The sequence below is a fragment of the Ambystoma mexicanum genome, chromosome 2q (genome assembly GCF_040938575.1).
Source record: "Ambystoma mexicanum isolate Mex_15411 chromosome 2q, UKY_AmexF1_1, whole genome shotgun sequence".
In the NCBI taxonomy this organism is placed as follows: Eukaryota; Metazoa; Chordata; class Amphibia; order Caudata; family Ambystomatidae; genus Ambystoma; species Ambystoma mexicanum.
This window is the reverse complement of record NC_090924.1, coordinates 375124995-375150491: the sequence shown is the minus strand read 5'-3', so window position 1 is coordinate 375150491 and position 25497 is coordinate 375124995.

The window sequence follows — 25497 nt, the reverse complement described above, 5'->3', positions numbered from 1 at the left end:
GGTTTGTCTGCACGTTTATGAATGACAATTTCACAAGCCATTTAAAGCTTAAAAGTACAAAAAGACATAGCTAGATTAAATATGTTAAATCATGTCGATTGGTATGCTGGTACTTATATGCTTCCCTTGATGATGGAGAGAATGAAGCTAGAATCATTCCCATTTTGCGTAACACCCTTCTGTAATATTTTAGTTTTAAAAGTGGTCAGGTTTGGAAATTTGATTTGTGTACGTTGTAAGTCAGTTTTATAAAATGAGATTGTTTTAGTACATGATAAGAGCTGGAAAAGAAAGGGTTCAAATGCAAAATTGCAGAGATGGCACAAATCTCAGCTTCACCCCTTAAGCAATGTGTGACCCTGGGCATCTCATTTAATATTGAATTGCCTAACCTCTCAGAATTGCCAGTCCCTAAACCTTTCAAAATGGTCAGACCTTAAGAGTGATTTCCTTCCCAGGTTATAATGTTCATAAAAGTCTGACTCATGGTTTCACTGGCTATGGGGTTGCTTCCACTATAAACGTGAGCATTGATATACTCCACACAACATGCACTTCTTCCCTTGATCTCTAATTGCAACACTATTTGAAAACCATGTCCCACTTCTAATCTCAGTCTGTCTGGATAGAGAACGCTTCCTGGTAGCTTCCAATCTGCACTCACTATCCATGCTACGCTATGTGTAGCTTTCTCCTTCCTTACAATTGGTGTACTCTATCCATGCTTGAACACTTTTGCATTCTCTGAGGCAGCTAAATGTGAGTTTGCTGCCTATTCTGGGTTACAAGTACCTTTTACATACAGTCCTGCATTCATTCCACAGGCTGCATACCTTCCCAGAAGCTACTGATAAAAAGTATCCTGTATCTATACTAGAAGAGAAGTAACAACTTTGTAGATTGCTAATGTTGGTCTTCAATTGCTACTTGTTTATCATTCTTATTAGAGCAAGAATGAGGAGGGTAAGGGGACTTAAAGAGAGTAAACATGCTTATTTTGAATGCTGCGATGTGGCTTATCAAACTATGGGTTATGCTCACGGTGGGGAGGGGGGGGGATGACACCAGATATTCTTGATCACTTCATTCCTTTGGCTTGGTAGAGGGGGACCCAAAGGTGTCCATGCTTAGGGTCCCAAAAAAGCTTAAAATGGCCCTGGAGCTAATAGCAATGAGGAAATTTGCAGCCAAGAACAGGATTGTATCTAATCAGCATTCACATCCAATGAGACATGCTGTATCCAGCTCCAGGGTTCCCTGTAGACCAGAGGTAGACCAAAGTGTATACACAACACAACTGGGTATTTTCACACGTATTCATATATGTGCATACTGTTTTCATTCAAACCTACATTTAATGATCAAAGAGGTAAACTAATATACATGCTGTCATATCCTATTGTATTAGTACCACACACAAGCTTCAGAGCATATTCAAATGTATGTTTTTGTGTAGCCAAAATACTACATTGACGGCGAATACCTGTAATCAATGGAATAGCAACATATTTAGGGCCTGATTCACAGATGTGTTTTATAATGGTACAATCCCAGGCACTAAGTCTTCACATGTATAAAGCAACATATAGCTACATACTTGTGGTTCACTAATAAACCAAAATCCAATAAAAACATTAGCTCGACATCAGTTGAAAAATGTTAAACAATTCACAAGAAAACAAACAACAATTAAGTATAATGTTACTCATAAAAACAGGCAACAGTTCATGTGAAATCACATTAGGCATAGGTAAAAGTGCAATGGGAGGTGGAGGAACTAGGCAATGTTGCGAGATGAGGGAAGGAGAAGAAAGGCAAAAGAAGAGCCGATGAACAGGATACATGGGTAAGTAATGAAGGAAAAGTGATCAGACAGGAACAATGAACTGAGAGAGTTTGTGGAGAAAACCGAGTGCCCAGCTTCATAAAGACACAGAGACAGTGGCCCTCATTCCGAGTATGGAGGTAGTCATGGCGCTATTTGCGCACTGACTACCTCCCATACCGGTACCGACTCCGACTTTGTTCAATGGGGACTTACCGGTGTTGTCCGACCTTTGCGGGACCGGTAAGTCCCCATTGAAAAATCCATTCCCCATTCCCATTTGAGCCCACATAGGGCTCAATGGGAATGGGGAAGTAGTTAATAACGGTACTGCAATTTGCGGTAGCGTTATTAGCTCTGAAGTCCCTAACGGGTCCTGTCCATAACGCCTGGTCAGACAAGGCGTTAAAGGAGGGACCCGATAAGGGACCTCGGAATAGGGCGCAAGGGGTTTAATGGCACCGGTGTCCTTACCGGTGCCGGTAATCCCTTTGCGCCCAACTCGGAATGAGGCCCAGTGAGTGGATAGGGGCCAGGGCTCTCACGGTATGCAGTGATTATAATGGAAACAAAAATAACGAATGTAACAATAACGAACAAATACAGAAAAATAAATGTATGGGGAATTGGGGTAATGGGTTAAAAAGTGTGTAGGGGGTTCGGAGTGGGGTTGTAAATGTGGGGAAATGTGGGGTGTGATGGCCCGGGTGGGAGGGACCAATTAAAAAAAATACATCATTACGTCTGAAATACGCTCTGTCCTGAACAGTTACAGCAGCTCCACGTGATAATAAACGCATGTCGCTTCTCAACTGCGCTAGTGCATTCAATGTGTTGCCCATTTCTGTGCTTGTTTTGCCCTCCTACTCCCCGTTGTCCTTCCTCTACTTGACCTTGGACTGGTCTCTGCCTTCTTCCTGGTTTGGATTGCATTCTGTGTTTGCCTTCCTTCTCATGTGAACCGATAATCTGCCTGTTCCCTGGACTGCCTTTTGAACATCCCTCTAATTCAGTGGTGCACAACATGCAGCCCATGCGCCAAATGCAGCCCTTTAGGTCATTTTGTATGGCCCTCTGAGTCACATGAGTTTAATGATGAAGTGTTGTCCGGCCTAAAGTTAGTCAGTCACCAAGTAGGTCATATCAGGTGTGTGAAGCCTCCTTGGTCAAGTTTTTGTCTTTTGCATTATGATACATATAGTTTTACTTCTATTTCAAAACATGATTTCAGTCCGATAATACAAATAAATAAATCTGGTGAAGCCATCAAAAGGTTATTTATCATGATATACAGTAGAAAGGTAATAAATAAAAAGTAAATGTGGCCCTCCAGCTAAACAAGTTGTGTTCCCCTGCTCTAATTGAATTTCCTTGGACTGCTTTTCTCTTCTTTTTGCCGTTTATTTTTCTTCTGCTTGGTTTGGGGTTTTCCTATGGAGTGTTATTTATGTGTGTGTGGACTTACTTTTTGTGTAGATTCGTTTTTGTGCCTAGTTGGAATTTGTTATACATTTATTGGAACATAGCTGAGACTTGCATTTTGGTTCAAGAATTTGTTCTGTCAGGACTTCGCCCTTGTTTCACCCAGGTTAGAGTCCATCCTGTTCTTCCTGGAACTTCATGACCATAATTACTCAAGAAAGATGTTAGGTCTTCAGTTTTCCTACTGCCATGTCAGATAATCTACTTTACCTACAGAAAGGAGATGGGGAGGTGGTGAGATCCTTGTTATCAGATTGATCACCGTGTCCCCTTGGTTGTATACGAATTGTTCGTTTTACAACTGTTCGAATTACAATTGACCTTTTCACAATTGACCGAATTGTGAAGATCAATTGTAACATATATGCGGGGGAAATCCCCCGCAACCCACCACCCAACCCAAACCCCCCCCAACACCCCATATATACAATTTGGTGTATACCGTCCCCCTTCCCTCTTCTCAGATGGAATCCTGCAGCTGTGTTCACCAGCCTTTTTACCTGACCAATCGGCCCTCTAAGTGGTTCTGATCTGGGAGACTGGTAGGTCAGGGAAAAAGTCCTCCTGTATGCGATCCCTATTGGGTTTGCTGCTGCCTTTATCTTTAGTTTGCGACTGAGCTCGAAAGTGAGAGACTCCGCGATAAGTACGAGTTCTTGACTGTCAAAGACCCCTCAGTGCTTTTAAAAGCTGCACCAACACTCACAGACTCAAACATGAAGGACTCCCAGAGTCACTCCGACTGCACATGATTATTGCATCATAAACTCCCATCTGGCGCAGGGTGTCCTCTTGCCCCCTTCTTAAGGTTCTTCCATTAAATCGTTCTCTTTAATGACTTCATTAACCACTACTTCCTCCATTTAATTGGCCGAGATTATCTGTGCTGTACTCACTCTGGGAACAGACCTAATTTAATTTCATGAAGTGTTAATTACATGGAGTTAATTGAGTGTAATTGGAATTTGGTCCACATTGCAGCCCTGCAGTGGAGGCAATCTCAGCGCTTCATTCTCAAGACAGAGACTGAAGAGGCGCAGCCTATTACTTGAATCTGGGCCGCCTGAATGGGAGCGATAACATGCTCTGCTTCTCTTTAGGGATGGCAAAATCCCAGAAGCTTTGCTCTTTGTGGCTTGTTATTTTCCTGTTCGTCTGCACCCTGCAGGTTGTACTTTCCTCAACTCTTCAGTTAAGTTTACTTTCAAGGCTCCAGCATCCGTTCTTTTCCTCGGCTGTATCAGTCACATGGCGCGTAGGCTGGAAGTGGAGGCAAGGCGTGCCTCTTTGCAGATAGCTGCTAATCCTAAAAGACAGATGATACCTCAGAAGGGGTAGAGAAATGCAGCAATCGTCTGAGGAAAGTCTACCGGGTGCTCAAAAAGGGTGTAATAGATCACCAGTGTAGCCAGCAACATCTACCCCATTAAGAGTGTGGCGGGGCAGTACACAAATTGCCATAATTGTGTTATCACACATTTTTGGGCACTAACCGTATTAACTCAATGTTTTCTGCACCACCAAATTCGGAGATTTGCTCTACTTTACCTCCAATAATCAGTGGAATCGCAGTGGCAGATTTACCAGTCAGAGTTATCCGCCAAATTCCTCTATGGATTCCAGAAATGGGGATCAACTCTGTCCTCCCCCCACCCCTAATTTGGTAATGGAGGTAACAGCGGTTGAGTTCGGCAGTAATACTGTCAAAGGAAACTAAAGAAATGGTGCCAATGAGGTGGAAGGTCACCTCTTTAAGGCAGATCTGGAAAAAGGAGGTGTCAGAGGCTATCATCCAAGAGAGGATTCCTGTGCTCATCCTACATTACATTAAAGATTCCAAACATGGTAGTGAGGGGCACTAGCTTAATTGCTGGAGATCCGCAGCATGATATGATAGGTTATTTATAACGCAAACCGCAAACTGGGCATCGAACCGGTGATGTTCTGTGTCATATTGCTTCCAAGGTGAGCACGTTGCCCCTGAGCTATCCACATCACAAAGTAGATTAAAAGGGGACTGCACATTAGAACCTATATTATCCTGGCATCCTGCCAAACTCTCTGCATAACATTGCCAATGTACGGGGATGATACTTGCCAAATGTTTTCACATACCATCTGCCCGCGCTCAGCCCCCCTGAGCCCAATGGACCCTCCTCCTTCCACAATTTCCTTCCAGATCTGTATAGAATAAACTTTGACTCCAAACGCGTTACACAATCCAAACAGGGGGGCATCCTTACAACTTACAAATTGACACCAGTTGCCTGTTCCAAGTTGCCAAGCGTTCATCAATTCGCAGCTATCCTTCGCTATTGCTCTGACCTTGTATGTTTTTGGTGTACTCTTATGCGTGTATACGCCCGTGGCAATTATTTATCACTGTCATGTGTTGGCACGTTGCCCCCCCTCTCTGCACTTAACCGAATGTTCAAAGATGAAGAATGATCAAACCCCTCCCCCCTCCTCATTCCACGTTCCTCCACCCGGTCCCCTTTTTCCCCCTTGGGGTGATACGAAGCGACTGAGTTCGCAATGTTCGCCTTGCAAACCAGCAATAGATACATACATACAAGTAGGTGTGTACTGTGGCTCCCAAAGTTTATGCACATTTCTGGTGAAAGTGGCGAGACAATACCACAAATGAAAAGAGCAGAAAACATGGAAATAATATTAGCACTTTACAAGCCATTGTTTAACACTATTTTCAAGTATTCGGTCTAATTCCGGACAGTGCATGTAGGGGAGGCTATGAAGGAGGTGCAGTTATTGCATCAGAAAGCATATGAAGAGGGGCAAGAACAAAAGCCCGATCTGGCAAGGTTACTCTAACATGTATGCAAGTTGTCACCGTTATTTCATTGGTGTGGATGAGCCGACTTTTATTTATGTTCATATTTTTGTTGAAGCTCAAATTAAAAAGCAATTTCTCACCAATTGAATACAGTTTAAATTGTAGCAGAGCTTACCCATTAGAATTAATATTTTCTTTATTCATTGTTCTAGCCATTGGCATTTGTCTGAACTGAAAATGTTCGTGGTGACCCTGTCTTGGGAGAATTGACGCTTATACAATGAGTACAATTGCTTTTGTTTCGTCTATTGTCCCCTTACGTAATTCCTTTTACCTAAGCCACCCCGCTTACGGGTTCATTTAAACACTGTAGACGCATTGACCGCCACCGTCAGAGCATCAAGCGGTGCACAAAGGAGAGCCCAGTTGGTGAGCATTTTCCGGAAGCTACTCATAAACTTGATCTAAAAATTGCTGTACTCCAGGGTAATTACAGGGATTAAAAATCCAGGAAGATCTATGAATTCAAATGCACGCCCATTTTCAATAGACTATCAGGGGGCTTGAACAGACATCACAGTTCCACGAGTCACTATCCCGACTAACAGATGCTCATGTTTCTCACCCACAGAGGTGCACGATATGATATGACATTTTGTTTGGATTGCGCTCATGCACAGGAGTTTCAGAGTGCGAGATGCATGGATCACAACATTCAGACCTGACTCTTTCCATACTTTTTTCCAAAGCCATTTGAGGCACCCAATTGACAGTGCAGTAGTCCCACGAGACCCATCTGCCAGCAAAGTGCCCCGGCCCAAAAAGCTTCCCAGATGCTTGACAGGTTCTCCGTCTCAAGTCAAACCCCACCGTTTCCTCATGATTGTCATGCAACACAATCCAAATATGTTATTTTACACAAACTTACCACACGTGGCTCCATGAGTCATAGGCCTAACACATGACTGGTTGTGCCTCCCCCGCATGGCCCTGTCGAGGTACAAACCTGATATGTGTATGATTGTGCCACCACTGATCTTGCAAAGGACCGGCCGGACATACCGAGTTTCAACTGGACCGCACTTAACATAACCGGCACTATCCCATTCTCTACTGCCTTCCTGAGAACAGAACACTCCAGAACAGGGTGGGTGCTGTGTGCTTTTTCTACTTTCTGTTCTTTTCAGTTCCACTGACCCCCACCCCACTTAACACAGTATACCATTTAGACCGACCTTGAAGACAGCCATGTGCGGGGCAGTTCAGCATCTAACAAATGGCTCAGAGGCTTCATTCCATCCCTGCCTGAGAAAGTGATGAAATGCCACGAAGGCGGGCACATAAGCACATAAATGACCTTGTTAGCCTAATTAAGGCAATAAGGAATTGACCTGTTGTTTTCTTTATATAACATATTATATAAATATCTATATGTGCACAGCTCAAAAGATTTACAAATATGTTGATATTTAATTAATTTCACCCTTGCTACAAGTGGTTCCTATCAGGTTCCACGCCGTTTTTTGGGTGTTTAATAAGTTCTATACAAAGCTAGAGATCAACCAAAATGCTGTGCTATATCAAAACAGTTGGGCATTGCCCTTCACTATCTGTGCTAGCTATCAGTGTTTCGTCCACATGGCAGGCAAGTCATATCATTAATTCTGGGATTGGAGCAAACAGGACAGCATTCCTAACTCCCATAATCAGAGTTGTGAATGGCTTCAGAAATAGAACCAATAGGCCTGGGGTCCGTGGCACCTAATGGTGCATTACGATGCTAACTCTCCATTACTACTAACTGTGACTTTTGGGTCCTCAGATAGAGTGGCTATGAAGTGTAGAGACCTCCCTGTAAATGCATCTTTACTAATGTCTGCCTCAGGAATCCCTAGCTGACTGGATGAAACAGCATCTAAAATGATTATGGCAAGTTAGATCTCCGTTTAATTGAATCGTTGAACAGAGTGGCACCCCATTTGAATGATCTGAGGTACCCCTTCTGGTGATAAACCAATGCTTGGCCTCTTCGACTCATGCTCTAATTGCATCAGCTAGCCCGCTGGGTATAGACATAACAAAAACATTCCCATCTGTATTTAACAAGGCACTGCCCCTTTCTGATGCATGTAGAGTAGGATCATTGCATTCTTTTTGAAACATGTATATCCTATAGTGCTTCTAAGAGTCAGGGGAATGCCATTTTAGCTGAAGGGATCTGTACAGTTTGCAGAAATATACTAGAGTACTGATTCGTCATTGTGTATACTTCCAGGGAAACATGTCTTACCCTGATTCTCTCCAAGCTGCTAGGCGTTTGATTGGCGCCAGCATCTTCCCATCCTCCAATGAAGTATCTGTTGAGAGATATATGCTACTTTATCTGCATCTTTAAATAATGTAGCATAATTATCCTTGAAAGACCTGAATATCTCGCTAGTCTCTAACAGTGTCACTTTGTCCTCCACTTGCCGTCGTCCACTTTGCCTCCATTCCATTCCAATGACATTTTTCATTCCATCATACTCATTACGTTGTTTTTTTGCTACTTCTAAGACCAGGCATGGTTAGCACGCTCAGGTCAGCTCATTTGGTAGGCGTTTGTTTCTGTGTCTAATATACAGGCTTTTGCTGCGCTATTTCTGGAGCGTAGGCTCCAGGAACAGTTTCTCCATCATATCCTTTCTCTCTATGTACTTACAAATACAATTGATGTTGCAACCCCTCCAAATCTATCTGTAATGGTGGCCAACAAACCATAATATTCACCCAGTAAAGCAACCTTAAAATATATATATATATAAATATATATATAGAGAGAGAGAGAGTATGGCTTGCCATGAAGGCCATTAATCCATTTGCTCCTATTTTACTTTCTGAATGCTGTATCCTCATACAGTGATATCTTTACAGAGAATTATGGAAGTCACAATCAACTACTATAATGTCACAGCAGAGGGAACATCATTTTCTCTGCCAGGTATTTACTTTCGTTTTTTTGTTTACTGTGGGGTCATGAAAGAACGAGTGTTGCATTTGTGTATGTTGTATATGCACTTGCATGTTCTCAATGTCACTGGACCTAGTAAGATTGTTGTTTTGTTCTCCCCTGTTCCCCATCCCTTGCCTTGTTGTGCTCTGAAACTCTTGTGTACGAGCGTGATACACATAACATGAATATCAGTATATACTTGTAGCATACCTCATTTCTGCTCCCTGCACTTTCCCCAATTATGCAGATAGTACAGGGAGTGGACAAGCGATGTGAGGGGGCATACACAAAATACCGTTATTGTTGGGTAGCTTATAAATATGGGCTCTGTTGCATTTTAGAGATGAGGGTGAAAGTATAGACAACAAGAACATCAGATGTCACTTGGATTTGCTTGTTAGCATATATTCCCATACTTGATCTATATATCCCAGGGCCTGCGTTAGTGGCCATGTAGTTATGGTTAAGTTGCTCAACCCATAGGAAGAGCACTTTTTGGGCGGCTTATAACTTCAGACCCATGGACAAATTCTCACCAAACTTTGCAAAACAAGTATTATTGCCCCCTTGGAATGGGGCGAGGGGTGATAAAGTTATAGTGGAGTTTCCCAAAATGTATGGAAATCCTCATAGATGCAATGGAAAAAAACATTTTGCACACACCTACAGCCCAAACCGCTGGACAAAGTTTCACCAAATTTGAAACAGTTGCCATGTTGGATCCACGGACAGCAGCCGGTGCCTACGGACAGCGCAGTGGGTGAAAGTCTGGAAAACACATTTGGGGTTATTTGGTCGAAAGAGGAGCTGGAAGGGGTGGGGGTGGAATAAAGATGATATTGAGTGGTTTTTATAAGTAAAAAACGGTTTGTAGATTCCTCTGAGTATGCGGTTAATTTTAGTGTTCGCGGACATCATTTCAATTGCAGGGGATTTAGGGCCAGTTTTATTATTTGAAGGTATATTGTACATACTGCTTATATGGTTTTGTTATATTGTTGTGGTTGTTGGCCATGGACACAAGAATCTGGGCACTGGCCACACAAACTGTTAACACATCTCCCTCCTTTATTCAAACACCCACACACCATCAAACCCTCCTCACAAGGGCAACACGATTCATGTTCCACACTTGCCCTCCCACCACTCGAATCACTCCACGCAACACTGCTATCACCCTTGTGGCATCAGAGTACAGGGCTTCTCCCTGCTTTATTCTCACCATGTCTCCACACTCGATTCTCAATGCCTTCTTGCCCCTCCTTGCATTCTCACGTACTACCCATTCCTCTTTCTTCTACTTCAACTCTCTCTTTACGCCATCTACCACATAATCGCTCTCCCTACTTCTACCCAACCACGGTGGAATAACCACTGTATTGGGTTTACTCCCTCTCATCAACTCAAATGGGGTTATTCTGGTGACTGAATGGGGTGACATACGCAAACCAAACACTCAGTCCTGAATAGCGACCTTTTTGTCACATCCTGTTTCATTCGCCATCCGAATACTCTCCATGATGCATCTATTCATCCTTTCTACACATCCGTTACTCTCCAGATGATATAAAGCCGTCTCTTTGTGTTTGATCCCACACTCTTTCAAATATCTAACAAAACAGACAGCCACCAATAAATTGGGGACACTTGTCTGTAAGAATGCTTTCTGGAAATCCTTCCCTAGCAAATACTTGTTGCAATTCCTTTACCATGGCTTCTCCGGATATCCCTCTAACAATACTAAACTCACACCAGCGTGAAAAGAGATCAATCTTCACAATCACATACTTTCCCCTACCATATCCTAGATCAACTGGACCTAGAGTATCCATCGCAAGGTCTCTCCAAACATCACTTGGTACATCTACTTTTACTAGGGGTTGTTGTTTTGGAACTCCTCCCTTTCCGATTCCTTTACACATGGAACACTCCAGCAACCTTCTCTCTATGTCCCTATGAAACCCAGACCACCAGTCATCATTTCTCAAGACATTCTTCATTTTGGTAATACCTATGTGTCCCGCATGTGCTAAATCAACTACTCTATTACGTAAACATCTGGGTACTACAGCACCTTCTCATCTGAACAAAATCCCTTCAACAACACTTAGTTCATTCCTGACTTCCCAAAATGGTTCCGTACCATGTTCCAAATCGGCTTTCCTGGGCCATACACCTGATTCTACATATGCTTTAACCGAAATTAAACATTCATCTTTGCCAATCTCCTCCAACCATTCTTCCTTTGATACTATTCTATCGGTATTTACAAATAACATTTCCAACTCCATGTCCTCAACACATAAATCAGATTCTTCCTTCCTCCTCAATCTTGACAAGCTACCCACTAGTATTTAATGCGGGTAATCCATCCTGCAACTCTTATGGAAACCTTATCCAAACCTTTATTTTCAAAAATGTCCTTTAAAGGTTTATGATCTGTAGATAACATAAAACTTGTGCCCCATATGAAATTTCAAAATTTCTCCATGGCCCAATAGCAGGCCAATGCCTCCTTTTCCAGTACTAAGTATCAATACTCCGCACCCCTCACACCTCGCGACACATGTGCTATGATACATTCTTTATCATTTTCATTCATTGCTCCAATACCCATTTCAGATGCATCCACAGTAACTTTGCTCTGACGACAGTGTCAAAATGACCTAGAGGTTGTGCTAAATCAATCTCCTTCTTTAATCTCTCGAACTCCTCTTCACACTTATGAGACCAAACAAAATCACAACCCTTCTTTAGCAGTTTTCTTAGCTCAATGACCTTGCTAGCATAATTGCATACACATTTTTGGTAAAACTCGGTAATTCCCAAGAATGACCTCAATTGTGCTCTGTCCTCTGGGCTTTTGATATCTTTTATGGCACTCCCCAAACTTTATTTTTGTTTTACTCCACTCAACAAAATTTTGTGCCCTAAGTATTCAACTTTAGAAACACCAAAATTACACTTCTCCTCCCTCAACACGATGCCATTTTTCTCAAACACATCCAGCACCCTATCCAATATGTGATTATGTTCCTCCTTATCTTTCCCACAGACTAGTACATCATCCTGGCAACAATATACACCTCTGATCTGGCTCACTAACCTGTCCATGATCTTTTGAAACACTGCTGAAGCAGATACAAGGCCAAATGGCATGTGTTTAAACTGAAACACCCCTACGTGAGTGACAAATACCGTCAATTTACAGCACCACTCTTCCATTTCCACTGGGTGATAGGCAGATGTCATGTCTAATTTGGAAAACACCTTCCCTTGGCAAATTCTTGCTAGCATTTCTGACATATACGGGAGAGGATGGTGATCCACCATCACACATTTATTTAGTTGGCACAAATTCACACACAAGCAGTGTTCTCCTGAGTTCTTTTTGACCACCACCAATGGCGAGACCCAGTCTACCCCTCCTGCTCTTTCAATTACACCCATAGTCAAAAGTTTTGTGAGTTCATCGTTGTCTCCTTCCCTTACCACTAGGGGGAAAGGCCTCAATTTTGCCACTACAGGTACACTTCCCTTCCATAATATGATCTGATGTTGTATACCTTTTATCTTCCCAATGCCTTTCTTAAATACCATGGGATGTCTACTAATGACTGTTTCACCTACTTGTAACACTTGTTCAGCACTATTGGGATCTAATTTAATTTTCAACCTTTTTTGTTCCCTCCACCCCAACAAAGTGAGCCCTTTTTTGGTTACAAATATTTTTCCTTCACATTCTCGCTCCTTAAATTCAAGCCGATTCAAACTGTATCCCAAAAGCTCAATTGGCTCTGGATTATAAGCACCAGGTCTAATGTCGGGCTTCAAAAGTTTCTGTACATCACCTTTTACATCCCTTTCATATACCTCTTTTGACATGAGTGTGATTTTCGATTAAGAATCAGCCATCATCCATACTTCATACGCATTCACTTTAATACTCGCATATGGGCGTTCACACTCATCATCCTCGTCTTTCACATCACCAATATCATTTATAGTGTTAAAGATAACATTTTCTATAGGAAAATCATTTTCATCGTCCGATGATTTTCTTCCTTCCTCTTCAGTAACATAAAGAACCTTCTTCTGACTACTTTGGTCATTTTTGCAACAATTTGCAAAATGTCCTCTCCTCTTGCGTTTGGAGCACACCGCTCTTCTTCCTGGACACACCACTGAAGCAGCGAAGTGTGTATTACTGGCACATCGATAACACAAACGTTCCTCTTTTTCTCCTCTCTCTCCTTTCTGCTTGTAGTTCTTGGTCTTGCTTCCTCCTCAAAATGACTTGTTTTCCTTGTCCTTAGTCTTTTTCTTGCTCATTTGTTCATTTACATTCATCACCTCAACATTAATTTCACTGGAGTCCCTCTTTGCCAATTTAGCAATGCAAGCTAATGAACGTTCAACTCTACGAGCGATGGTCAACACCTCATCCAATGTAGGTTCATCCTTGAGCCATAATTCCTCACGAATACGGCCAGATCAGCAATGTGTGATGAACTGGTCACATAAATGTTCATCATATGACCATTGAAACTTGCACAAAGATGCCAATTTGCGTAGTGCGGTAACATACACTTCTAGCGATGCTCCTGGTTCCTGCACTGTCATGCAAAGGTTATACCTTTCAAGTAAAGTGTTAGTCTTTGGGTTAAAGTGTAGGTCCATTTTTGCAAAAGCACAATCCTGTTCAGACATGGCATCTCCTTCGCCATCGCTAGCTGTTTGTAGAAGGGTCTCAAAAATCCTCTGTCCTTCGTACCCTAAATGATGCACAAGTAGTGTCAGTTTTCTGTCATTGGAAAATGAATTTCCCCCAGCCGTTTTTAAGTAATGCACAAATCCTTTCTTCCATTGTGCCCACTTGATTTTCATTGGGCCAGGAGTTCCCATAAACGTAGGTGGGCCACTGACATTTGACATGGCCATAGGGCTGCCTGCGTATAGTTAAAAAAAAAAGAATCTCTTTTTTTTTTGTATGTGCTACACCAATAGTATCTTCCTTTTCTTCAATACGTGGTGATGCTCTTGAGTCTCACTTCTTCTTTGCCCTGCCACAATTTGTTCACTGCTTAAAGTCATTTTCAGGTTCACAGGATGCTTTGTCTAATACTTTTGAAAATTGGTCTCTCCAGTACTTCAGCTACCAAATAGTGAAATGCTCCTTCTCCTTATTGACGCTTTTTGTTTTCTGTGTGGACTCTTATTACTTTCCTTCTTGCCCCTCCTTGCTCATATGCTCTGGGTGTGCTTTTATTGCTTTCCTTCTTGCCCTTCCTTGAAGAAAGCATTAAAATCTTCACCCCTCCGCACCTTTTTCCTTAGGTAATATCACCTACCCTTTTCCTGGCCTGCCTCCCTGTTGTTGCGTAACGGCAATGGCCCTCATTAGGACTCCGGCGGTAAACCATGGTGCTATTAGCACCATGGTCGATGCCAGAGTCCGCCATGGCAGAATGGGGAATTACCACCCCATTCCAAGGTTGGCGGGGCTGTAATTGCACATGCCGCCATGGCCCTTCCCCATTCCCATTTTTGCCCCATAGGGCTCAATGGTAATTGGGAAGGCGCTAATTACGGTACCGCAAATTGCGGTACCGTAATTAACACCAAGGTCCCTTTGCGGGTCCCTAATTTAATGGCTGGTAAAACCAACCGTTAAGGTCGGGTCCCGCAAAGGGACCGCGTAATTAGGCACTAGGGGCCTCATTACGACCCTGGCGGTAAGTTACCGCCAGGGCCGTGACTTTACCGCCATGGCGCAAACTACGTTTACGCCATGGCGGTAAGGGGATTTACCGCCCCATTCCGACCTTGGCGGGGCGGTAAATCCCCAATCCCCATTTACCCTTCCCCATTCCCATTTTTGCCCCATAGGGCATAATGGGAGTGGGGAAGGCGTTAATTACGCCACCGTAAATTACGGTGGCGTAATTAACACCAAGTTCCCTTACCGCCATGGTTTTTTACACCTGCTAAAAGCAGGTGTAAAAACCGCCATGGCGGAAAGGGAACTCGTAATTGGCGGAAAGGGGTTGGCGCAGCTAACGCTGCCGCAAACCCCTTTCCGCCAGGGTCGTAATGAGGCCCTAGGTGTTTAATGGCGCCGCAGCCTTTTACGGCGCCGTTAAACACTTAGCGCCTGGGTCATAATGAGGCCCAATGTCTTCACTGTCCTCCATTTTTCTTCTGTCTGTTTTACGATGCACGTATATACCGTGTTAAACGGTAATGTAGCGTTGAGGGGTGGATGGGATGGCCGTGGCCTCACAGCTTGTGTGTTTACTGTGGCGAAGGCAGTCGGGACAGCGGGCGTGGGGAGGTAAGGAGAGGACTTTGTGATAGCAGGAGGGTAAAACAGCAGGCAGGTGCAGCACTTACTTGGATGCTGGCCGCTGCAACGTTCCGCGGGAACGGAGCAGCTTAAGAAAGACACGACATGGATAGCAGGAGCCTGCCGGAGGTCTTGATTTGTTTCAATCCTTGTTGCCAATGTTAAATGCAATGTTCCAAGGTATAAGTAAACAGTGGAATCTGTTTATTTAAGTTAGTATAACAGATAAAAGACGTACAGCAGTACATCATCACCTAATCATCTTTGAAGAGCAGCAACTGATACAAATGGAACATTCAGCAAAAGTAAACACATACATCAGAAGCATCTAGAATGTCACTTCACCAGATGATCTAGCTACATTCCATCTACACAGGCCTACTCTCTAAGCTTATTAAATGTACTGACAAACCTTACAGCTATAATTAAAGACAAATTAAGATACAACTATAACACAAATTATAGTAATATGTGTATGGTAATTATAGGTACTGTAGGGGAGTATACCATATTTGTAATATGGCGTAAGGATATACTTGAAGTGTATATGGTATTTATGATTGCAGTACAATCGAGGATAGTGCTTATAGAATATGTATTTGTTTATACTTGATATGGTTACTTAGTTGCATACAGTAATACATCTGGAATCTCTGTTTATTTTTCTGTGAAAATTAAACAGTTTCCTGGGTGTGGTGTATGGTGTGCATGAAGACTGGGTAGCAAGAGTTATCTTGGTTGTGGGCAGTTAAGATGGCTATGGCTTTGAGGAAGCAAACTGTCTGGATTGTGGGAGACTCCTGGATCCATTGGCTGAGGGTATATTCCAAGCACTGTGGATTTTCTGACAATCTTGGATTTGATGAATTTAAAGTTTCATGGTATGGAGTTCAAGGAATGAAGTGTGCAGAATTCCTCCCATTTTGTGAGAATATGGTTATCTTGAAGCATCAGGAAATCATTGTAGTGCACTGCGAAGGTAACAGTTTGAGCTATGTTACCGGATTATCATTATAATTTGCAATGAAGGATACATTTGTAATGTGGATGTAACTGTTCGCACAGTCAAAACAATTTTTTCACAGAAAGCTCAGGGAAAAATGTGGATGTGTTCAAATTTATGTTGCCCACAAATTGAAAAAGCAAGGTACAGTGTCAATAAAGTTGTATGTGATTGTTGGTGGGATGTTGGGATGACATCTTTCCATAAGGAAAATATTACATTTGATACTGTCAACATTTTTCCAAGTGATCAAGTGCATCTCACTGATGTGGGAAATCAGATTTTTCTTTACAATGTTCAAAATGCATTCATGCAGTTTTTGTAAACATATAGAATATGGATTCAAGCATTTTTTAGCAGTTGAAGTAAAGAAAAAGGAAAACAAAACAAATACAAGCAATTTTTGTTAAAGTAAGAAAAAAATATTAAGTTCAGTAGAATAATTGTTAGTTGAGTACATAAAACCAAAGCATTAAACACATATATAAAAGCTAAAAAGAGAAAAAAAAAGATTTTTTTAAGAGTCGCCATTTTTGAGCAAATAACTATTAAAATAATTTTAATCCTCCCACCCCATGCCTGGAATTTTCAAGATGTCCACAGACTACCACGCTGTCCGTGGACTATGCAGACTGCAAAAGGGTCATGTGATTTATTTTTCATTTCTATTTTTTCAACTGTGAAAGGTGGCTCCTAAAAGGAACCTTTTCTTTTGGTGTTTTGTGGTTTTTAATATATTTTGGCATTTTTCAGGAGAGCCAAGGTAAAGTAAGGGAGGGAAGGGCTACCAACCACAGAGACGCAGGGGTAGGTGGGCAGAGGATGATGTTTAGTGGGCCTTAAATTTAAGGTTGGGCAATGTTTCTCATGCTTCTTGATCACTGCCTCAAAAGCACTACAAAACTGCTCCCCCCTGCAGATTGGTGCATCGCAGTAAAAACATATTTCTGAGACCCTCAAAAGGTAAGGGTCAACCGCATTCTGTATCACCTGCGAGATATCCGCTGTGATCCTCTACCCCACAGGAGTAGCCTGTGTGGTGACAGGAGTGGTCGAGGAAGATGGGGTAGAGGCCATCAACATGCTTCTACATGAAAGAAGTACAGCCTTTTTCAGAGCACCCGGGTGGTTGTATCTGGTGTGGCGGCACATGGAGGTGGTCCCGTAGGAGTACAAGCCAGGTTTTCCAGTACTGAGTACTTTGTACTCAGTGTATCTAAACTTGGCTGCCCGAGCCTTTGGTATATAATCAACAGTGCCATTGGATTGTAATGTAGCTGTTCTACAAAGCAGGTGCTGTGGGCTGCTCTCTCCTGAATAGCCAGACTGAGAATGACTGGAAGTAATGGGTGGGTCCCTTCAGAGGAAATGTCTGTGGTCGAGGTGACTGTCCGCGGACTACTGAGTTTAAAATAGCCCTTGAAAAGTTGTCAAAAGTTGCGAGATCAACTAAGATTGGGTCTAGGAGCTCTGGAAGGGTAAACTTTAAACTTGAAACACCCTAGATTGGCAGAAAACTCAGTTTTAAACTTTCCACGGAGCACAGACACCGTTCACGGTCAGACTGTCACACTGAACGGGTGCAGTCACATGATGACTTTCGTGGCCAAGGAGGACAGGTGGAAGAAGGACCGTGATAATCAACATTTTTAATAACATGATTTTTAACATAATTTAAAAGTTACTTAAAGTAATTACTAAGTTTATCCAATTTTGAAGACAATATCACAATTTCATTATATACAGTTGGGGTTGGAGATTGTCTTTGTGATTCTTTGGATTCTCCATAATTAAATTGGGGTGTTGTTTCTTCTTGTAAACCATGTACTATAAGAAAAGAAGAAATTATTATTTCACTGAGGTCTGAGAAATTACATTATTACTTTATATTAAAATATGTATTATTTACCATTAGAGATGTTATCATTATTCATTTCACCTGTTGGAAAGTTCCCTTCCAACCACTCTTGTGTTTGCCATTTCTGTTAAAATTAAAAAATAAAATAATAATATGTGCTTATAACAAATGTTTAAACTGAATACTAATAATAAATAAATAAATTAAATGCACTTACTGTTTGGTGAGAGGCTGTTTTGGAATAAGCGCTTGGTGTATGTGAGTCTCTGAACAGTTGTACAGTTATGGTTTATGCTTGGTACATTCAATTATATTGTGTGTTATAAACAAAAAAATAATTTGTACATCTTGAAGTCATTATTTGTACAAAAATGTATATTAGGTGCAGTAAATATAAGTAATGTTGTATGTATATGTGTTTGTTGGTTGATGGGTAGATCACTGTGATGGGTAGAAAGGTTTGTGTTCTAGCCTGTGCAACTGGGCTTTGTGAATGCTACCTTCTGTGGACTACCACACTGTCTGTGGACTCTGGTGCAGCTACATTGGGGGTGAGTAGAATATGAGAAACTTGTAACAAATTAAGGGTGCACTGGTAAAAACCTCTGAAATTCAGTGAAACATCTCTGTTAAAGGGACGTTATGATTGAGTTGCACTAATAAAAACCTATGAAATTCTGTGCAAAAACTTTGTTAAAGGGACGTTATGGTTACAAGTAAAACCCGAAACCCCCAGAAATTTGCCAGTTATGGTAAGCTAAGCAACCATAAATCACATCACCACTGTGCACTGCTAAAACAAACACCCAGGCCATTTAAGATGAAATCGCACATGTGATTGACACATCACAGATGACATCACATATCTGGGCCACTTGTTTTTGTCCACTGACAGAATATGAAAATTCAAAAGCTGCTATAAATCTAGATGTTAACCTTGTCATATGTTCTTAAAGAACTATCCTTAGGGTTTGGTCTTAGCTCATGATATACAGCACCTTTAGAAATTTAAAATGTCACTGAACAGAAAGAACCAGCCCGGATATGTGATGTTTTCACTGAAATGATAGTTTTATATTACGGCAACTTAACCATAACATCAGTTTTTTTCACTGAAATTCATAGGTTTTTAATATTGAAAATGTTTCATGATGTTTCATCACTGTATATAAGTTATTAATAATTCCTCTTTTAGCATATATGAAAGAATTATAAACCTCCTTTTACAAACATACTTTTTGCAACGCATACTGATGTCCACTTTAATCCCATTGCCAGTCCCTAGTGGCCATGGCCACACGCTATACCTCAGTCTCCAAAGGTATATCACTCTTTTTGTACCTACATTATGACACTTTTCCAAAAATAAATATGGGCACATTTGCAAGATCATGATTGTGGATACTTGCCAATGCTCCTCGCACACGTTTTCTCCAAATTTGTCCATGTATTATTTTTTGAACAGTGTCAAAATGTACGTACAAAATATAGTGAGATAACTTAGCCTCCACTTGACAAAATCAATTAAAACTTCGCAGAAACATTCAAGGTTGGGCCTATAATCTTTTCACATACAAAATGAATCACATAAAACAATCAACAATAAATGGCATAAATAATAATAGGATAAAACCAGAAGTTAAGAAATGCTGATAAATGCTTAAAAAATGGTTTAAATGTAAGCAGTTCTTTTTTCCAAAACTTAAAACATCATTCATGGAACGGCTAATATGCTTTGATCACATCCTCCATGCCTGATATACATAATTTCCCATACCTTTATCAAATTTGTGAACATGCCAGCAATGTCCCTGAACATCAGATTTTTGTTTTTTTCTGGACATATCTTATCCCATTCTCATCAGTCGTCAGTTCCCAAGAAATTGTTTCATTCATTTGACACGTGAATTGTCTTTTTTAATATGTTTTCACCTCAATATCCGTGAACTACGGAAACATTTTGCAATTCCAACATGGCGTCCATTTGAAAAGTTTTTGCTTAGCTCACGTTTTTAAATGACCAATCAGCGGGCACGTACAATGTTCGCGAAGGGTACCCAGCTCTCTGATTGGTCCAGAGGTTTCTAATTTTTGGGGCATTTAAAAAAACGACTGGATGGATTTATACCAAATTTGCAAAAGCACGCTTTCAGCTTCAGGCCGCCGCTCCTCACACAAATTTGGCAGAGATGATGGGGGCAGTGGTTAAGAGTCTGGGGTGCAAGAAAGCACTTTTTTCCACCCATTATTCTGATATTCATGGCTATAATAAACTACAGATAACCACGGCTATCTGTAGTTCATATATAACAAATTTAAAAAAAGATTTTGGCAGGTACAATGACGTTGGGGTGAAAAATCGCAGGCCAGGAGGCAGCTTGGACTGTCCCTGTTTAGCTTCAAAGCAAGGTAGCAGCTGGCCCTTTCAGGCAATGTTGCCAAACAAATTAGCTCAACTGGATAGATCACTTAGTGCAACATGGCCTGAGGGGACAGGCACTTTCATTGCTTTGAAGCTAAGCAAGGTCGATGATGGTTATTGCATGGATTGGAGTCAGTCCACAGTTCCCAATGGTGTGCTTTTTCTTAGTTTTAAATATTTCATAACACACTAAGAAAACACATAGGGCCTCATTACGACCCTGGCGGTACGGGATAAACAGCGCCGTAAAAGGTGCCGGCGCCGTTTACCCCGTACCGCCTCATTACGAGGTCCCCTCGCGGGACCCAGGAAGTAACGCCTGGTCAAACCAGGCGTGCTTACCGGGTCCCGCGAGGGGAAGAGGAAGCAAACCACGGGCCAACTCGTAATGGCCCGTTGTTTGCTCCCTCTCCCATTCCCATTCAGCCCTATGGGGGCTGAAATGGGAATGGGGAAGGACCGGGTCCGGGTCCTTGGAAGGTGGAATTACCGGGCCTTCCGAACTTAGAATGGCCCGGTAATTCCTCATTCTGAGGACCCGGACGCGATTTTGGCGGCAGCCATGCCGCCAATAGCGGCATGGCTACCGCCGAGGTCGTAATGAGGCCCATAGTATCCACATTATTATATTTTAAATGTGCTAATGTCAGTTCTTGAAATTGTTGCACTTAGAGAAAATTCTTTTGCCTTTTGCTGAATTGCATTCTGGTGTTTGTAGTTTCCCAGTAAAGATATGGGGAATAATGGCACAATTGTACACTTTTTGCCTAACATAGTTCGATAATGATTTATAAATATGGTATGCATACTTTTCAAGTTGTCTTTATAAAGCAGAGTATTGTAAAGCCAGACATGTCAGTGAGGAGGAGAAATGAGAGGACAAGCAAGTCATGAGTATTTGCCAACAATGTGGCAAGACAGTTTGCAATCATGGACACTGGTGCAGTTATTTGACCCTAATTATGGCCGATTTTCACTGCAACTGTAAAGGACACATGGGCGGACAGCGTATGTTTTTTTTTCTCAGCGGGCAAAACAAATCCCCTTCAGTTTTTTTCGAGGTTGGCAAGCTTGCTCAAGTATTTGTCTACTAGGATTTTACTCAGGTTGTCATGTTCCCAGTGTAGACACTTACCCACAAGGGAAAGTTTCACAACAGATTGCTGGGTTTAAAACATGAGCACCTCTAATATTTATTGAAACATTTCCTATTTCAGGTTATGTTTCTGATGTTTATTACTTTTTTTTAAAGTCCAATGCTATTTTGTCTTGCACACTTTCTTCTAAGGGGAAGGTCAATTGAACTACATTTGTATTTTTCACTTTAAGATATTTGCTTATATAATTTTTGCTGGACCGCATGGCCCAAACCACTGGACGGATATGAACCAGGTCCAAAACAATGTTTTCACTTACTGAGCGTATATTCATGGGTGCCAGCTTTGGATTTTCGCTATGGGGACAAAAATACATGGGCATATTTTATTCAAACAGCCGATCATGATTTTCGCTTTTATGTGCTGCTTAAATGTAGTAAGTTGGGGTTGTGCGATATATCACAGCATTCATCAAGAGACTGGCCATAAAACAAGTGGCTTGTAGTACAGTACTCTGCTTGACCAAAGTGTGTGATCCTTGGCAAATAATGTAATCACACAGCGCATTAACTAAAAACACTGTGAGTTCTGAAAGCCTACAATCTTTTATACATAATTAAAAAAAACATATATATTTAAAACAACAGTGCGGGGTATAATATCACTAGTGATTGAGGTCTCCTATCCATGCAGTAACCAGGACTGACCCTGCTTAACTTCGAAGCAAAGAACAGGCAAGTCCCCTCCGGCCATGTTGTCTAATAAGTGAGCCCCACTTAAAAGACAACTTAGAGCAGCCCTTTCCTCACTCTGAAGCTAATCAGGTTTGGTCCCGGTTACTGCATGGATGGGAAACAGTCCACAGTCTGGTGACATGTTTTTTCTTCATTTTAAATATCTCATACACACTGAGAAAACACACAGCATCAACATTATCTTTTTGTAAACCATGCTACTGTTAGTCATTGAATGTATTGCACGCAGAGACAATTGCATTCCGGTATTTGTAGTCTCCCAGTTAAAATGAGGGGAATAATGCCACAATTGTACACTTTTTGCCTAACATCGTTCAATAAGAATTTATATATTTTAGTGACACTATCAAAAGTGTACTTTTTAATGTATCTCTATAAAGCAGAGTATTGTTGAAAGCCAGACATGGGGTGAGGAGGGGAAATGATGAGTGGGCAAGTAAGTCATGAGTATTTCTGCCCACAATGTGGCAAGAGCACTGCACCAGTGTAATCCTTTACACCGGTGCAGTTATTCTCCCATGATTGTGGCTGTTTTTCAGGGCACAAGTAAAGGACACTTGTGGGTGAAGAACATAACTTTATTTCAGAGGGCGGACACAACCCATCGAGGTTGGCAAGCTTGCTCAAGTATTTGGCTACCAGGATTTTACTCATGTTGTCAAGTTCCCAGTGCAGACACTTACTCACAAGACTACAGGCACTTTTTCCATGTTTGGATTTTGTTTTCCAGGAAAATTTCACAACAGATTGCTGGGTTTAAAAGGTGAGCACCTTTTACACTTTTGTGTTGTAAATTATTTTTGTTTTTTTAAAGTACAATGCTATTTTGTCATGTGCACTTTATCAAGAAGGTCAAATGAACTACATTTGTATATTTCACTTCAAGATATATGTTCAGCTTTTGATTATTGCTATGGGGCAAAATAGCTGGGCACTGGGCATATGTTATTTTTGCAATCATTCATTTCTTTCCCTTTCCTGTGCAGTTTAAATGCAGTTAGTTGGTTGTGCGATGTATCACAACCGTCACCAAGAGACCAGCGGTAAAACAAGCAGCTAGTAGCTGCTTAACCAAAGTGTCTGGTCCGTGGCAAATAATTTAATCTCACTGCACATTGACTAAAAAAATTGTGAGTTTTCAAAGCATGCAATATTTTATACAATACCACATTCAAAACAGGTCAAAATCAGATTTTGATTGATGAATGTCTTTGTGCTATGAGTTGCAAGTGTTTTGATATAAATAGTGGCCATGCCCACCGAACATGGCTGAAGAACATGGCTAGTGGCCTGATAGTGTTTTAAAATTGACACTGGGCACAGCCAAAGACCATGCCCACTGAATATGGTTGAAGGCCATGGCTAGTGGTCTGGTAGTGTTCTAAAAATCTATGGAATAACAAAACTCTTGAAATTCAAGGAAAAAATGTTAGTTGCGGAACATTACGGTGAGCAGTACATTGTAACAAAACCTTTGAAATTTAAGGAAAAATGTTTAGTGCAGGGATGTTATGGTGAGAACTTAATGCAACAAAACCCCTGAAATTCAGCTAAAGCCACCTTAACTTCATGCCCCTTATTGCGCAGCCTATGACCACAATGAGGACATCACATATGACATAACTGATGACGTCAATAGTGACATTAATAATGACATCATCTATGACAGCACAGATGGCATCACTGGTGACATTGCTAATAGCATCCTAAACTACATCAATGATTATTTAACTAGTGGCATCAGATATAAGATCACTCTATTCATTTGCCCATATTTAGTCCACCCTTATGTTTCTACATCTGTGATATTAGCATTTTAGAATAATTCATAAAACATTAAATAGCTACACATGCATCACATCACTAGTTGTGAAGCTTTCCTTTGTAGAACATTGGTAAAAGATGATATCTGGATTATAAATACAGCTTCCAGTTTTCTTTTTTTACTGATTTCTACACCTAAATACAGACAGAAATCAATCTGCTTTCTGTCTGTATTAACTATAAACATGGAAAAAACAGAAAAAAATGTCTTTCTGTCTGGTTCTCTATGATGTCACTCACACATCTCAGGCCAATTGCATTGCAGATTGGCAACATGCAGAGTATACAAGTTGTGGCAGTAAATTTCTTAAGACAATAGCAATGACAGGAACAAATGTTTTTGTTATGGAAAAAAATGAGCTAGCTTCTCTTTTCTATATATCTGCATGTGTGCTTTAATAAATGCATTTTTTCATTACAATAAATGCAGAAAAATACTGGTTGCAAATTATCTTTTCATTTTATAAAACATAAATGTGGATAAAGAAAGAAAAAAAGGGCAACACATAAATATGGATAAATACAGACGGAAATGGCAGAAAAATAAATACCATAAAACCCAGAAGCCTTAATTATAAATTGTACACCACTTTGAGTGTTCCCATTTGTGCAAAATATATCTAAGACATGTTCACTATATTATAATATGTATATACATTTACAGAGAAAATAAGTAGACATAAATAGAACCCTAATTATTTACGCTGCTTTAAAATAAATATAGGTAAATACAGAATTGTTTTATAATAAGAAAACTGTGTACACATATCATTTTCTAAATGACATGAGAAGTGCTTTAACACAGGGAACAACTAAGTATTAGGATACATTTGAAGAATGTTCATAAATGGGGTAATGAAAAAAAGGGGTTATTAATCTAAATATATATGTGTAGAAAAGAAATGAAGTTTTAAAATCCCAAATTTGCTTGAAAACATGTACATAGATGTATTTCTTCCTGTGTGCCTTTTGTAAGTGATTAATGTGATGCTGGAAATGCACTGGAGGGGCAGGGCCTCCATGTCCTTGTCCAGTTGGGACTCCTGGCAGTGTCACTCTTCCTCTTTTTGGTTATGGTGAAAAGAGACCCTTGGGATAC